The following is a 15,744-nucleotide window of genomic DNA, read 5'->3' as shown; positions in this document are numbered from 1 at the left end:
AGTTTTCAACCTTAAACTCTCTCGAGTTTTGGACACAATTATTTTGATTTGAGGTCTGCTTTGAATCTGAAACTTGTGGGTAGCGAATGCTTGATCTATGTCTAGGTAGTTGATGGATATGATATGGGAATGTTTTGAGCTACTATCCATCTTGTTCCTAAAGATACTAGAGTTCTAGAGAATTTATCTTTGAAAATCCATGCATGATGATTTCCTGTATAACGAGAGTTCAAAATTCCTAACACAACCAAATATATATGCTTACTAGATTAGAAAAGCCATCCACTTCCATATACTGCTTGTAGGCATTGCATGTAGTTAAGCTGTGTTGACCTTTAGGAATTAGTCCTGCAGTTAAAGTCAATATTACGTGCTCTCCATCCATTGATCTATGATGCTTCTATCCTCAGAAGTACACCCCCTTTCATAAGTCATTACACTGCATATTACTCTGTGCTACTTCTGTTCCTGGAAGTACCACCCACATATACACATACTCCATGCATCTTGTGCTATTTCTACCTAGGAAACACGCACCTATGTTGCTCCTACCCTGGGAGTACGTATTCCTCTATACACATACATACACTTTATTCATTCAAAAATGTTCTACTCCTACACTAGGAGTGAACACTAAAAATATATGTCACCATCCTATCCTTTTCCATCACCCAATAAAGCTCCAGTTACTTTAGTTAAATACTCTCTTATGATACAGTTCCATCAAGAGGCTTGGCTGTTCTTAAAAAAAGAAGAGAGGACAAATGTCCCAAGAAACAAAAAAAATGAATGGACAGCCGAAGTAATTCCCAAAGTTTCTAGAGTTCCAGATAGGGATGTATATATCCCTAAGGAGCAAATGTAGAATTAGATCTCCACCATCATCATCACCATTGTTGGGTATTTTAAATGCAAACAGAAAAATCCGCAAGCGCACGGATACCGATGTAGCTTTCACCCGGGAGTATTCCAGAGTATCGATTTTCCACAGGGAACGTGAGTGTACTAATTAGGATTCAAGATCGCCCAAGGATAACTATATAATTATTTTTGGTGGGAAGAGAGGAAGTTTCCTGAGAGTTCTCTAGTTGATGTAAGAATCAAGAATTACTTCAAGATTATCTATTTCGGGACATCAGAACACTAACCACAGAAAGAGATGAGAAGGGGGCTAGGAAGCTCTGACTACGGTCCTACAAACACCGATCCGAACGAGGTGGAATACGTCGACCGTTAGGGCTGTCACTACCCTAGGGCTACCACAACAATCCGCAGGATTGGGTGCAATTCCAGGTAATTGCAAGACTAAACACCACGTCTAATCTATTAATTACTACTCTAATGTTGCAAAGATTAGAGCACTTGATGCAAGCGGGAATCCAATAAATAACTTGAATGTAAATAAAAGTAATTAAAGAACTCAGGATTATGAATTGAAGAACGTGGAGAACGATGAAGAACGAACCAGTTGCTGCAAAAGTACAATGTTGAGGAAGATCCGACAGATCCGGCTCCTCCTCCTCCGCTCTCCTCTTCTCTCTCTCCCTATTTTCTAGATTACAACTAGAACTAACTAGAACTAGAACTAGAGGAACTAGAACTAGAACTAGATGAACTAGAACTAGATCTAGATGAACTAGAGGTAGAACTAGAAGAACTAGAGGGATCCTCTCTACTTGGATGAAGAATTGTAACCCTAACTTTGATTCTGTAGAAGAGGTATGATCTCCAGGGGCCAGGGGGTCTGGTTTTATAGTCCCTTCAAGTGAATCTGGGCCGTCGGATCAAACCGACATTGATCGTGTGGTTTTCCTTGAAGTATTAGGTCGGTGGAGCATGATCCCCGAACTTCACCCTGATTGGTCCAGGGGGGAGGGCGGGCGCCCAGTAAGGGAGGGCGGGCGCCCTGTGCCTGAGCCCTCTCGGCCTCCCGTTCGTTCCCGTGGCTTCTGGAGTCTTCTAGATGGTAGAAAATTGCGCGGCACGTTAATATCTCTATGTAAACCCGACGTGTGGGCCTTTCTTCTATAATTCCTGATAACCCCCTGCAGAAATAGACAAACACCAAAACTCGTGGAATTCTGTCAGATAAAACCCTAAGTCTAGGTGTTGGTTGCATTTGGATCCTTTTCCATGATTAGTTGATGGTTAAATGTGAGCATTAAGGACCGTCAACAACCATTCATATCACTCATTTCATTCCTCTCATCCACGTGCCCATATGATTTGATTGTATGACTAGTTTCTCTGGATCCATGGTTTAACTATACAACATATGTCTGCAAGTATGTTTGAGCTATCTCCCCACCTATGAGCTCCACATAAGCCTACTAGATGTAGGGTGAGAGATAGAGAGGGTATAATGCTACTATGCCTTAATTCCACAAATATCACATATTCTAAGAGTAGAGAGAACGCACACATCATTCATGCCTTGGTAAGGATCCAGAAATACCACAAATGAGAGACTTGAAAGGGTCATACAAGGAAACTCAGAGTTTTATTTAAAAATCTTGCAAAAACACTAGAATACTAGTTGATTAAAGAGCAAGAAATATAGCACTTGACTTGACTGTTCTATCTTTCAACTACTCAAGACCCAAGTGATGGTTACAAGCCCCATGGTGGAAGCTAATATGAGTGAGTTTCAAGTCAAAATAGTTCACTCTAATCTGGAGGAGGGTTCTTGTTTGAATACATGTGTACTTTTGAGGCGTAAAAGCATTGTAGCAACTCCTGATCCATCACTGAGTTTATCTTTGCTCAGAGACAAGCAAAGGATAAGCTTGGGAGAGTTTGTTGATGGTAGATAACTCCTAATTTTAACCGTCAACTAGACATAAAAATGGATCTATATGCAAACATCTAGTAGATATAGGGTTATCACTGACAGAATTCCATGAGTTTTAGTGAATGTCTATTTCTGTAGGGTGTCAGCTAAAAACAACTAAAGATGGTCGACATGTCAGATTTACATAAAGAGAATACCGCGAACTGCAACTTAGGAGTAATCTAGAAGGTTCGAGGGTGCTCCAGATCAAACGAGAAGCAAATCGGGTTCGAGAGCCGGGCGACCATCCGTAAGGCAGGGGAGCCCGCCCCACTACCTCATCCAATCAGGCTCCACCTTGCAGATCCTACCTCCACCGCCTTTGAGGAGTAATCTTGGCCATCTATCAAGGTTGATTTGATCCGAGGGTTGTGGTGCTTCCTAGGGGGCTATAAATACAAGTCTGACCCCCTACCTTAGTGCCAATTCTAAAACCCTAATTCATATTTTCTAGAGAGAATTAGCCAGAGAGGGGTCCCTCGAATGGATCTATCTCTTTAGGGTTTTAGTAACAAGAGAGATTAAGAGAGTATAGGGTGGAGTTAGAAGTGGAGGAAGCCCAACATATCAGTGTCTTCTTTCTTATATGTGTGGGATCAAGTCTCCTAACCTGAGGCTTGGTTCTAGGATCATTCGACAATTCAACTTCTAATACTAGTAAGTTTATTGTTCTTATTGTTCTTTAGTTTATGGGTTTACTTTATTCACTTTGCATTAGGAATAGAGTAATCATTCGTAGCGTAAGCATGGTGCTTGGGCTTGGAATACTCGTAGGTACTCCCTATCTGGTCAGATTTATGGTAGCATTGGGGGGAAGTGACAGTCTCCTCGTGTCTCTATAATCCATGTCCCGTCAGAAGGTAAGGTAGGAAACTATGTGCCAAGGTTAAGCATCCTTTGAGGTGTCTCTTTTCCTTAAGTGCCCCCTTAGAATAATAACTACATAGCTTACCACAGGTTGGAGGAAAACTGATGAAGGAGTCCTCTTTATATCGCTCATATCTCACTATTTTGTCTTGCAACCTAGGGGTTAAGTACAGATTTAAGTCAGTCAGATGCACGGCTTTCTCCTAGCGAATAAATAAATAACGATACTCTGGAATATCTCCCGGGTGAAGTGCTCATTGATATCCATGCACTTGCGGATTATTTCTCTCTGTGTGTGTCTAATATCAATAGTACATGGCTATGATATCTCATTTCTCACTATGTAATCATGACATGTGGGCCTCATTGGGCTATTTTCTGATACCCCCTAGTTCTATGTTGATGAATGTTTTGTGCCCTTTTTCATTCTTCTTGTTGATATAAAGGTGATGGTTATATACCATCAATAGGCCAGCAGTGCCACCCTGCCCAGTGAAACTAATAAAAGTTGAAGTCTAAGTTTTGACAGGCCTATTCACCCCCCCTCTAGGCCTTTCTAGACTACCAGATATCCTTCAACCTTCCTCCCCCATTGTTGAACTTTGCTATTGCTCAACACTTAAAGTCAAGTGTGAATGTTGAAACATCCCTTAGAGTGTGTTATAGCTCCCATGTCCTCAGACATTGCTCATGGCATGTGCTTTGTTCATCCATTTTTTGAGTGAGTGCTTTGGTTGTAGATCTTGTTATATGACACTCATCTCCTTATATGTTCCATGATGAATAGGCTTAGCACAGATTCTTTTATGTAAAATGTTAATAGACACATACCTAAGGGAATACAATAAATTTGAAATACAGGTTGTTGTCCATAATTTGTGTAATCTTTATCTATGAGAAGATGGTTTTAAGATTACTTTAGCATAGATTTTATTTATCATGTTTTATAACAAATTTTGTTTGTTTGCTACATTCTAGCATGGCTCAAGACAAAGGAAACTTGCAACAAAAGACAAATTGAATAAAATTTGATACTTACAGTTCTTCCTTCCATGAAGAATGAGTTGTGTCTCCTTTTGCACAAGGTGGAAGTTCATCATATGCCTTGATTCATCTATGATTTGAGATCATCTTAGGACTTACTCAGTTGGAATTTGAGAGTTTTCTGGAGGGGTTAGTTTGACAAAATAACCAATGTCCACACAAGCAATTTTTAGTTGAATAACCAAACTAAACTCCATGTCTAATTTGATTAAGAAAGACTATCTAACCTAAGCATCATGCTTAATTTAAAAAGTCTTTGGAAGTATATCCAGTACTTTGAAACCAAAACTTACTATGATAGACAAAGATGGCATGAAAGCACTAATCACATTTATTCACATAGAGATGACGAAGCATGATAATGGTGAGAGATTTTTGTAAATGCAAGTGACATGTATGTATGGAATGAATGAAACATGCAGTGGAATGTAGGAATATAAAAGATAATTACTCATAAAGTTTAAAGTCCATGAGCAAGACTATCTCATGTTTCTTGATCATACTTACCATGACTTACAAGATGGAATTTGTTAGTAGTGCAATGTCTTTTTCTGTCACTTGAGATGTGATTCAGATTCTTTTGATAATGACATTTTCTCCAATCTACACATGGTTAGAATAATATATATTTATACACAAACTCGTGAGATGGCAGTATTCTAATGTTGATGGATCTTGAATATTCAGGCACCTTGGGTTCTTCAATGTTTCTTGTTCTTCCTTTTCTTCTTGTAGAATCTTGCTAGAAGGTCAAAATGATGTATGATGTCCTGTCTATTCCACAACTCAATAGAATAGGGATAATCGTACTAATGCTAGTGGTACACTAAATTAGTAGACATCAAGATCATTATCAAAATCTTTATGTCAATTGCTTCCCTGGCAACTATGCCAAAAACCTTATTGGTATTTATTAACGTACACAGAGAATTCTTCAAGCGCACAAATACCGTTATAGCTTTTACCTAGAAGTATTCTAGAGTATCATATTTATCCACTGGACAACAGTAGCTAAAGAGACTAATAATTCGCCGTCACGTATCTACTAACTTAATATACCAACTAGACTAAAGTGGGGTGAGTGGTAAATGATATGGGTTATGAATAAAGAAACACACATAGGAGAATTCCATGATAAAAGAGTAGTTTAGCTAAATTGAGAGGACAATGGGAAAGTTTAAGGTTCCTATATACTTCTCTATTACTTTGGTTCTATGATAATTGATGTATAGATAGATATAGTGATCACATAATAACACTTCAGGATATCAGAACACTAACCACAAAGGGGCTAGGAAGCTCTGACTGCGGTCCTACAATCACTAACCCGAGTGTGGTGGACTACATCTGCCCTCAGGGCTATCACCACCTAGGGCTACTACAACTATCCATAGGGTTAGGTACAATCTCAGATAACCTATAGGCTAGACACCATGTTTATACTATTGATTACTACTCTAATCATGTACGATAACTAGAGCCCCCGATTCAAGCGGAGAGCCCATGCAAAGGTATGATACATTTGAAAGACATAAAAGTAAATAGAGAAAATAATATATTAAAGCATAAGTCTTACAAAGATAAGGTACAAATATATACCTAATCTTTGAAGACTCCTCTAGAACTTGAGCATAGCTTGACTCTCCTTAACTCTCAACTAGATCTATTCTACTATATTGAAGAGCAAGTCTTAATTCTTCTAATGTTGATCTAAAGGAGAGGTTATCCTTCCATGGGACACCTCTTCAATTGATCCCCTAAGATATGAATTAGGATCTCCTTATATAGCCTAGTGGGATAAACGTGAGCCCTTAGATCAAACTGACATTGAGGTACAGTGAAGGTGCATCCTAGGAGGCGGTGGAGAAATTTTCTGGAAGCTAGAGGCGAGGAGGCACCATGGCAGGCCAGTCGACATGGGGGTAGGGCTGGCTGGCCCTCCAACAAGGCCTTTCGGGCCCATCTTTGGTGGTTTGTGTTTTAGTGCCTTGTGAGCCTTCACACGTATATTTCACACAATAATTCACTTGTTTCATTTGACGAATAAGTCCTCCTTGATAATTTCCTAGAATACTCCCGTGGAAAGCAGAGATTCACCAAAACTCGTGGAACTTACTAGTTTAAACACTAAACCTTTGTGGGTGATCTCACTTGTGCCCTTATGTATTTTTATTTGACTATAAAATGTTGACGTTAACTACCGTCAACAGCGAATGCATTGATGATGCTTTTTGCGTATACACACTATTCAGGCATATACACTGTGTTTTTGAGTTTACTGATGATGTTGTTGTTGGGTATTCTTAACGTCATTACCAAAAGTAGACTTAGTTTTCTAATTCTGATAACGGCGCCAAAAAATGCCAAACCTATCCCTCATACCACTTAAGCCAAGTTGTCATCCCCAGCACGACATGAGAGACGCGGTATTGAAATATGCAATTGCTCATCTAGATAAATAACAAATGGGATCTGCAAGCGCACAAATTAATACCGATGTAGCATTTTAACCGGGAAGTATTCCGGGTATCGTTATTTATATTTTTACCACTGGGAAGGGATTAGCAATCATCAATGTTGATTATAGAATGGAATATAAGATTGAGTATCTAACTCTTTCATACAGGGATAAGTGTCACATAAAAGATATATAAAGTAATGAATAGTGACAAAGATAATTAATCTGATCAGCATAACTTAGCCACATAATAAATATGATAAGCACCTCAATTAGATATTCTAGCAAGTCATTAGCATGGAACTAGGACGAACTACAAGAATATTTCCTAAGTTATTCTTAACTATATAGTCTAGCATTATCATAGTTAGTGCAAGTATACTTAGCAATCATTGAGAGAAAGGACTACGCCCATGCATAGTGATATTAGCAAGGAATATGAGAAACATAGCAATCACTCCCCTGTAATAATATTGCTCTGCCAGCCCAATACACGAGAGGGGGACTATATAAGAATCAATGAAGCTGTCACTATCACGAACTACACCACGATCTGGCATATTGGGTACAATCGCAGATAAATACGGTATAAGCACCACGCCTACACATTATCTATCATTTACCCATGGATCTGATGGATAAACGCTATACGATCCTAAACATGTATATAGATCCAATCTAACTACGCCAAGTATATAACTATGATAAACTAAGAACAATATAATCTTGAATATAAACAAGTAGAGCAAAGTCATAAGCAATATATTGAAGTAGAACAAAGTCATATTCATAATATTGAAGAACAAAGATGAACAATTAGAAGAACAATTAGAGAATTACCAAGAATCCTCCTGATAGATCCAGAAACCAATCAAAGATTGACTCCTTCTAGCTATGCTAATCTAGATGTCTAATTGATGTGGTGGCTCTAGGCTTGATCAGAGGCTTCTTCTCCCTTGAAGAATAATGAATTAGGGTTCAGAGGCTCTCTCCTCTAGGGGCCAAGGGGTCTGGTTTTATAGTCCTTCCAAGTGAATATGGACTGTTGGATCAAACTGACATTGATTGAACGATTATCCTTGATCCTTTAGGTCGGTGGAGTTTAATCCCGAAAGAGTGTCCTAATTGGACTCCAACATGGGGCAGGCGCCCTGGTCCTCAGGGCGGGCGCCTTGGGCTAGGCCCCGTTCGGCCTCCGCTTCGTTCCCGTGGCTTCTGGAGTCTTCTAGATGTAAGATAATTGCGCGGCACGTTTATATCTCTATGTAATCCCGACGTGTGGGCCTTTCTTCCGTATTTCCTCATAACCCCCTGCAGAAATAGACAAACACCAAAACTCGTGGAATTTTGTCAGATAAAACCCTAAGTCTGGATGTTGATTTCATTTGGATCATTTTCTTTGTTTATTTGATAATTAAATTTGATACTTAAGGACCGTCAATAAACTCCCCCAAGCTTACCTCTTGCTCGTCCCTGATTAAGGATAATCTCAAGCGATGGATTAGAAGTTGCTGTAATGCCTTTAAAAGTTGACGTTACACATGCTTTTAAATAAGGTCTCATCTCTGAGTTAGAGTAAACTGTCAAGACTTAAAACTTATTCATTTTACCTTGCACCATGGGACTTGTAACCGTTACTTCTGTCTTGAGTAGTTAAAAGATAGAACAGTCTAGTCAAGTGCCATGTCTCTTATTCTTGATCAGCTATAGCTCTGGAGTTTTTGCAGATTTTCAAATAAAACTCAGAGATTCCTTGTATGACTCTCTCAGATCTCTCTTTTGTGGTATTTTTTGATCCTCACCAAGGCAGTGATGGTATATGCCTTCTCTCAAAATATGTAGTATTTGTGGTATAAAGCATAGTGACATTGCCTTCTCTCTCTCACCCTACTCTAATAAGGCTTTAACATCTGGAGCTCATAGGTGGGAGATAAAGTATACAACTCACAAGACATTTATTGTATAGTCAAACCATGGATCCAAAGAAACAAATCAATAAGTCAAATCAAGATGTGCATGTGTGGCGATTGAATGGTATATGTTGATAACAATGGTGAAAATCTAATTCTACTTTTGCTCTTTGAGGGGATACATACCTTCCTTGCTTTTTGAACTTTGTGAGGAGAATGAGATGCTCTATCTTTTCCTTTTCTTTTCTCTCAGGTGGGTATCTTGTACCCCTAATTCTACTGTCGGACACTTGTCCATTTTTACCTCTCGTCTCACTTTTTCTTTTCTTTCGAGGTTTCGGCACTTGCCCCTTTTTATTTCCTCGTATTTCTTCTATCTTTTTTTAGAGCACTCATCTCATGAAATAATATAGCAAGTGGTAGTAACCAAGATAACTTGAGAATTTATTTCACAGGGGAAAACAGAAATGTTTTTGGCTATTCTCTCCCGGATTAGGAGTAGAATGTTTTTGGGTGGTTCTGGAGATGGAAATGGGTGGATATATGCGGATGCGTACTTCCGGAGTAGAAGCAGCATGTGTGAGTGAACGTGCAAGTGAATCTTGATTTAACCACATGACAAGCTCCTAAGGGTCTAACACAGCTTGACCACACTCAATGCTCATAAGCAGTAAAAAGTAAATGTGTGGCTCAAAGTCTAGCAAGCATGTATATATAGCTGTGGTAGGAATTTAAACTCTCATCATACAGGAACTCATCATGTATTATTTTAAAGATTTTCAAAGATAAAATTCTCTAGAATTCTAGCATCTCTAGGAACAGATAAACAGCAGCTCAACCATCCTATATCATATCCGTTAACAACTTAGACTTCAGATCAAGTTTTCTTCCCACAAGTTTAGGTTTAGAGCAAGCTTTAAATTATAACAGTTATGTCTAAACTTGAGAGAGAACTCAAATTTTAAAAATTAGGCAGAGCAACTATTCATCATATCCATGCTAGAGTTTTATTTAGATTCAGTTTAGCATAGCCACTTTATTTATTTATTAAACACACTAAGCAAAAGATATATATAAAATCTTTATTTGGTTTTCTCATAGTTATGTATATTTATAGTATAAGTATAAAGATAGATAGAAATACTTAGCGGGATAAATGGGGGTGCTCTCCCCCAAGCTCAATTTTGACGTAATTTCTTCTGATGTAGCTAGCAGGTGGCAGAGGTGTATTTGAAAGTCGACAGTATCCTGACAGCGATTAGAATGTCCTCCGACCGCTAGTCTTCTTGATTCTTAAATTCTGTGGAGCTCAAATAGACAACGAAGCTTTGTGGAACTGATTAGGTGTTAGCATAAATATCTAGCCTTTATCATGTTGAGCCTCCTCAATAAATATTACTCCCTATTTTTATATTTTCATTTTATAAAGTAGAAATGAAATATTTATTTTATTTTTATGCCACCACAGTGAATGTACTTATGGGTTTCATGCCACTCGCATACTCACATGGGGCTTACTGTTTTTTTAACATTTTTCTTTTCTTTTTTTTATGATAGTATGAACATGATTAACTATGTAAACTATTTTAAATATTGAAAGGGAAAAGATTACTACCAAGTTTACCTCTTGGCAAGGCGTTCGGTGTTTTTAAGTCCTCCGAACGGGACTCTCTATTTTCTTAATTGTCCTGGGATTCATTGGGTGGCGTAGTCGGTGCTTCCGGCAGCGCCTCTTCTTCATGTATAGTTATCTTCTCTTTCCACACCTGACTCGGTGCTACGATCTCTTCTGGTTAATTCTGTTTAAACTGTATGTCTTCTGACCTTATCACTTCTCCTTCGTAGTCTGTCCCTCCGTCCTTGATAATTTCCCTCCTCTGGTTGTGGTTGTGTCGTTTTCTTCTTGTTCTGACCTGCTTAGAGTCTTCAACGATATAGTTAGGGTCAGTAAAATAGTGGCGTACCTTCTCTGAGGGGAAGTGCATATGGACTTCTCCAGTTCCAATGGAGATGATTGCTTTAACTGTGCTGAGGAACGGTCTTCCAAGGATGATGGGTGGATCGTACTCATCTTCTCCCATGTCAATAACCTGAAAGTCTGTGTAGACAAAATGATCGTCTATTTTGACAGGAACATCAGTTACTTTTCCTTTAACCTCTCGAAACGTCTGATCTGCCATCTGGAGCCGAATGTATGTTGGTTTTAGGGGCATGGTTCCGAACAAGAGCCGATAGGTGACTGCGGCCATTATGTTGATGCCCGATCCGATGTCGTAAAACGTCTTGTAGAAGTTGTACCCATTTATGGCGCAATAGATGCTTGGCATTTCTGGGTCGTCCTTCTTGGTCAGAAACGGTGACTTAAGTTGATAATCTTGACCTTCATGAACTGCAGTGACCATCTTAGCTGACTCGGTCCATACTTGCTTGTTCCTGTTCCTCCTGTTGGTCCTCTTCCTTGGTTCATGTCGGGATTGGTCTGGAATTTGTGTAGTCTAGTTCTTGAAGGAAAACGTCTCCTTTCTCCCTTTGATCTAAAAACTGATCTTGGTATCACTAGCATAGATGACAGCTCCCGAGGTGTTCAAGAATGGCCTCCCTAAGATGATGGGTGCCCTCTCATCATTACCGGTCTCTATCACCAAGAAGTGTGCTGGGGCGTACAAGGTACCAACTCGGACACAAAGGTTCTTCAATATTCCTTTTGGAAAACTTATCGTCTGATCTGCAAACTGCAAATACATGGTTGTTTCTGATAAAGGATATGTAAATAATTTTTCATAGAGTACCCTGGGCATAATGTTGACGCTAGAGCCAAAGTCACAGAGTGTTTCTGGGAAGACCACCATGCCGATGGAGATCGGGATGACGGGGCATCCTGGATCGCCTCTCTTGACCGGCAGAAGGTCAGTAGTAACTTCAGTGACGGGGTTATTCCAGTAGTTACCTGCATCAAACATGTCTACAAGATTTGCAGATTCTAATCCTTCCAGTTGTGATGGTATACCGGGGTTAGTAGCAGGAACAACAGTAGCTATTTGATTTAACTGAGATTCAATCATCTTATTAAAGCTATTTTGATTCTTGATGGCAGTAGAGAAATTATCCATTCTATTATTTATATTTTCTAGCATTTTATCATTAGATGCCAATTTCTTAGATAGGTTATCCATTAGCTTTCCTTGATTAGATACTAACTCTCTCAGAGGTGGAAAATTATTAGTATTATTGTAAGAATTGTTACCTTGATAATTACCTGAGTAGTTAGGCCTCTGTTGATTCCAACCTTGATTTTGCTGAGGACGGTTGTAGTAGTAGTTGTTGTTATTGTTGATGTAGTTCACATCCTCAAGCATCTGAGGGCAGTGATTGCCTGAGTGTCCAGTATCTCCACACTCCTCACAAGTCATGTGAGAGTCGTAGATGTGCATAACTTCTTTCTTATCTCCAGCTCTATCATTGAGCTTCTTCATGAGCAGGTCTAGCTTAGTAGACAACATGTCTACCTCCTTGAGCTGATGCATGCCTCCACCTCTCTTGCATGTCTGGGTCCTCTCTGCATTCCAGCTTTGGTTGGATGCCATCTTCTCCACAAGAGCTGTGGCTTGTGATATGGTAAGTGATAAGAATGCTCCTCCGGCATCAGCATCCATGGTCTCTCGGGCACTGTTGCCGAGCCCATGATAAAATGTCTGCATTAGTAGCCAACTCTCCATTCCATGATGGGGACATTCTAGGATGTAGTCTTGGAAGCGCTCCGATGCTTCTGGAACAGATTCATCATGTTGTTGCTGAAAACTTGTAATCTTGCCTCGGAGAGCATTGGTCTTGCCCATGGGAAAGAACTTAGCCAGAAAGTTCGTGGAGCAGAGTGCCCACGTAGTATTCTTCTCCTTTGTAGCGTAGAACCACTGCTTCGCTCTTCCTAACAGTGAGAATGGAAAGAGGCGAAGTAGTATAGCATCTCTAGAGACTCCTGATATGGTAAATGTGCTGCAAATCTCCTGAAAGTGTTGGAGATGAGCACTAGCATCTTCGTGTGCCTTCCCACAGAATTGGTTGGATTGCACCATGTTGATAAGTCCAGGCTTGAGCTCAAAGTTGCCGCCGATCTCTGCAGCAGGTCAAGTGCGGATGTTGTCCGTAGTGGGAGCTGAGAACTCATGGATCGATTTATTCGCCATGGCTTCGAACACTGAAGACAAGTTCTGGTGATCTTCTTGATTGGATGAAGCTTCGTGCTGAAGTGTTGATGATCCCTTCTTGAGCTTGGCTCTTGTTTTTCTGAATAATGCTTCGGGATTGTCAACAAAATTTCCTGGAAGATGTCTTCTATTCATACATTACCCTTCATAAGATAAAATAGAAAAATATCGGGGTAAAACTGTATGAGAGAATTGATAAGCTCAATCATATTAGTGATGCAAATGATAACTCAAAATTCTATATTCATTCCTGATTAGTAATCAACCTTCCCCGGCAACGGCGCCAAAAATGCTTGTTGGGTATTCTTAACGTCATTACCAAAAGTAGACTTAGTTTTCTAATTCTGATAACGGCGCCAAAAAATGCCAAACCTATCCCTCATACCACTTAAGCCAAGTTGTCATCCCTAGCACGACATGAGAGACGCGGTATTGAAATATGCAATTGCTCATCTAGATAAATAACAAATGGGATCTGCAAACGCACAGATTAATACCGATGTAGCATTTTAACCGGGAAGTATTCCGGGTATCGTTATTTATATTTTTACCACTGAGAAGGGATTAGCAATCATCAATGTTGATTATAGAATGGAATATAAGATTGAGTATCTAACTCTTTCATACAGGGATAAGTGTCACATAAAAGATATATAAAGTAATGAATAGTGACAAAGATAATTAATCTGATCAGCATAACTTAGCCACATAATAAATATGATAAGCACCTCAATTAGATATTCTAGCAAGTCATTAGAATGGAATTAGGACGAACTACAAGAATATTTCCTAAGTTATTCTTAACTACATAGTCTAGCATTATCATAGTTAGTGCAAGTATACTTAGCAATCATTGAGAGAAAAGACTACACCCATGCATAGTGATATTAGCAAGGAATATGAGAAACATAGCAGTCACTCCCCTATAATAATATTGCTCTGCCAGCCCAATACACGAGAGGGGGACTATATAAGAATCAATGAAGCTGTCACTATCACGAACTACCCCACGATCTGGCATATTGGGTACAATCGCAGATAAATACGGTATAAGCACCACGCCTACACAATATCTATCATTTACCCATGGATCCGATGGATAAACGCTATACGATCCTAAACATGTATATAGATCCAATCTAACTAAGCCAAGTATATAACTATGATAAACTAAGAACAATATAATCTTGAATATAAACAAGTAGAGCAAAGTCATAAGCAATATATTAAAGTAGAACAAAGTCATATTCATAATATTGAAGAACAAAGATGAACAATTAGAAGAACAATTAGAGAATTATCAAGAATTCTCTTGACAGATCCGGAAACCAAACAAAGATTGACTCCTTCTAGTTCTAATCCTATGTAGCTATGCTAATCTAGATGTCTAATTGATGTGGTGGTTCTAGGCTTGATCAGAGGCTTCTTCTTCCTTGAAGAATAATGACTTAGGGTTGAGAGGCTCTCTCCTCCAGGGGCCAGGGGGTCTGGTTTTATAGTCCTTTCAAGTGAATATGGGCCGTTGGATCAAACCGACATTGATTGAATGGTTATCCTTGATCCTTTAGGTCGGTGGAGCTTAATCCCGAAAGAGTGTCTTGATTGGACTCCAACAGGGGGCGGGCGCCCTGGTCCTCAGGGCAGGCGCCCTGGGCCAGGCCCTGTTCGGCCTCCGCTTTGTTCCCGTGGCTTCTGGAGTCTTCTAGATGTAAGATAATTGCGCGGCACGTTGATATCTCTATGTAATCCCGACGTGTGGGCCTTTCTTCCGTATTTCCTGAGAACCTCTATAGAAATAGACAAACACCAAAACTCGTGGAATTCTGGATGTTGATTTCATTTGGATCCTTTTCTTTGTTTATTTGATAATTAAATTTGATACTTAAGGACCGTCAACAGTTGTTTGGCTATTACAGGATTATGAATCCATGAAACTTAAAATCAACATACCAGTCAGTAGAGAGCAGGTGGCCAATTTTATCATGTCAGAGATCGTCAATGAAGACGGTGAGTTTCATGCCGATAGTCGACCATGATCACGTGTGTATATATATATATATATATATATATATATATATATATATATATATATATATATATATATATATATATATGTGTGTATGTGTGTGTATACGTGCATATATGTATATATGTGTGTGTATATATGAAAATATATATAAATATGTAACTGTGTCTCTCTATCTATCTATATATATCTCTGTATATATATCTATGTGTGTATGTGTATATATATGTATATGTATATATATGTGTATATATATATATATATGTCTGTGTGTGTAATATGTGTCTTGTGTAGTGTCTTTGTTATAGAGAGAGACCGAGAGTGAGCGCGCCCGCGAGCGAGAGAGTGCTATTGAGCCGCAATCAAAAAAGAACTCTTTAGAGTGTGCGTGTGCGCGCACGCAC

Source organism: Sorghum bicolor, chromosome 10 (genome assembly GCF_000003195.3).
Source record: "Sorghum bicolor cultivar BTx623 chromosome 10, Sorghum_bicolor_NCBIv3, whole genome shotgun sequence".
Classification (NCBI taxonomy): domain Eukaryota; kingdom Viridiplantae; phylum Streptophyta; class Magnoliopsida; order Poales; family Poaceae; genus Sorghum; species Sorghum bicolor.
This window is presented reverse-complemented; position numbering follows the sequence as displayed.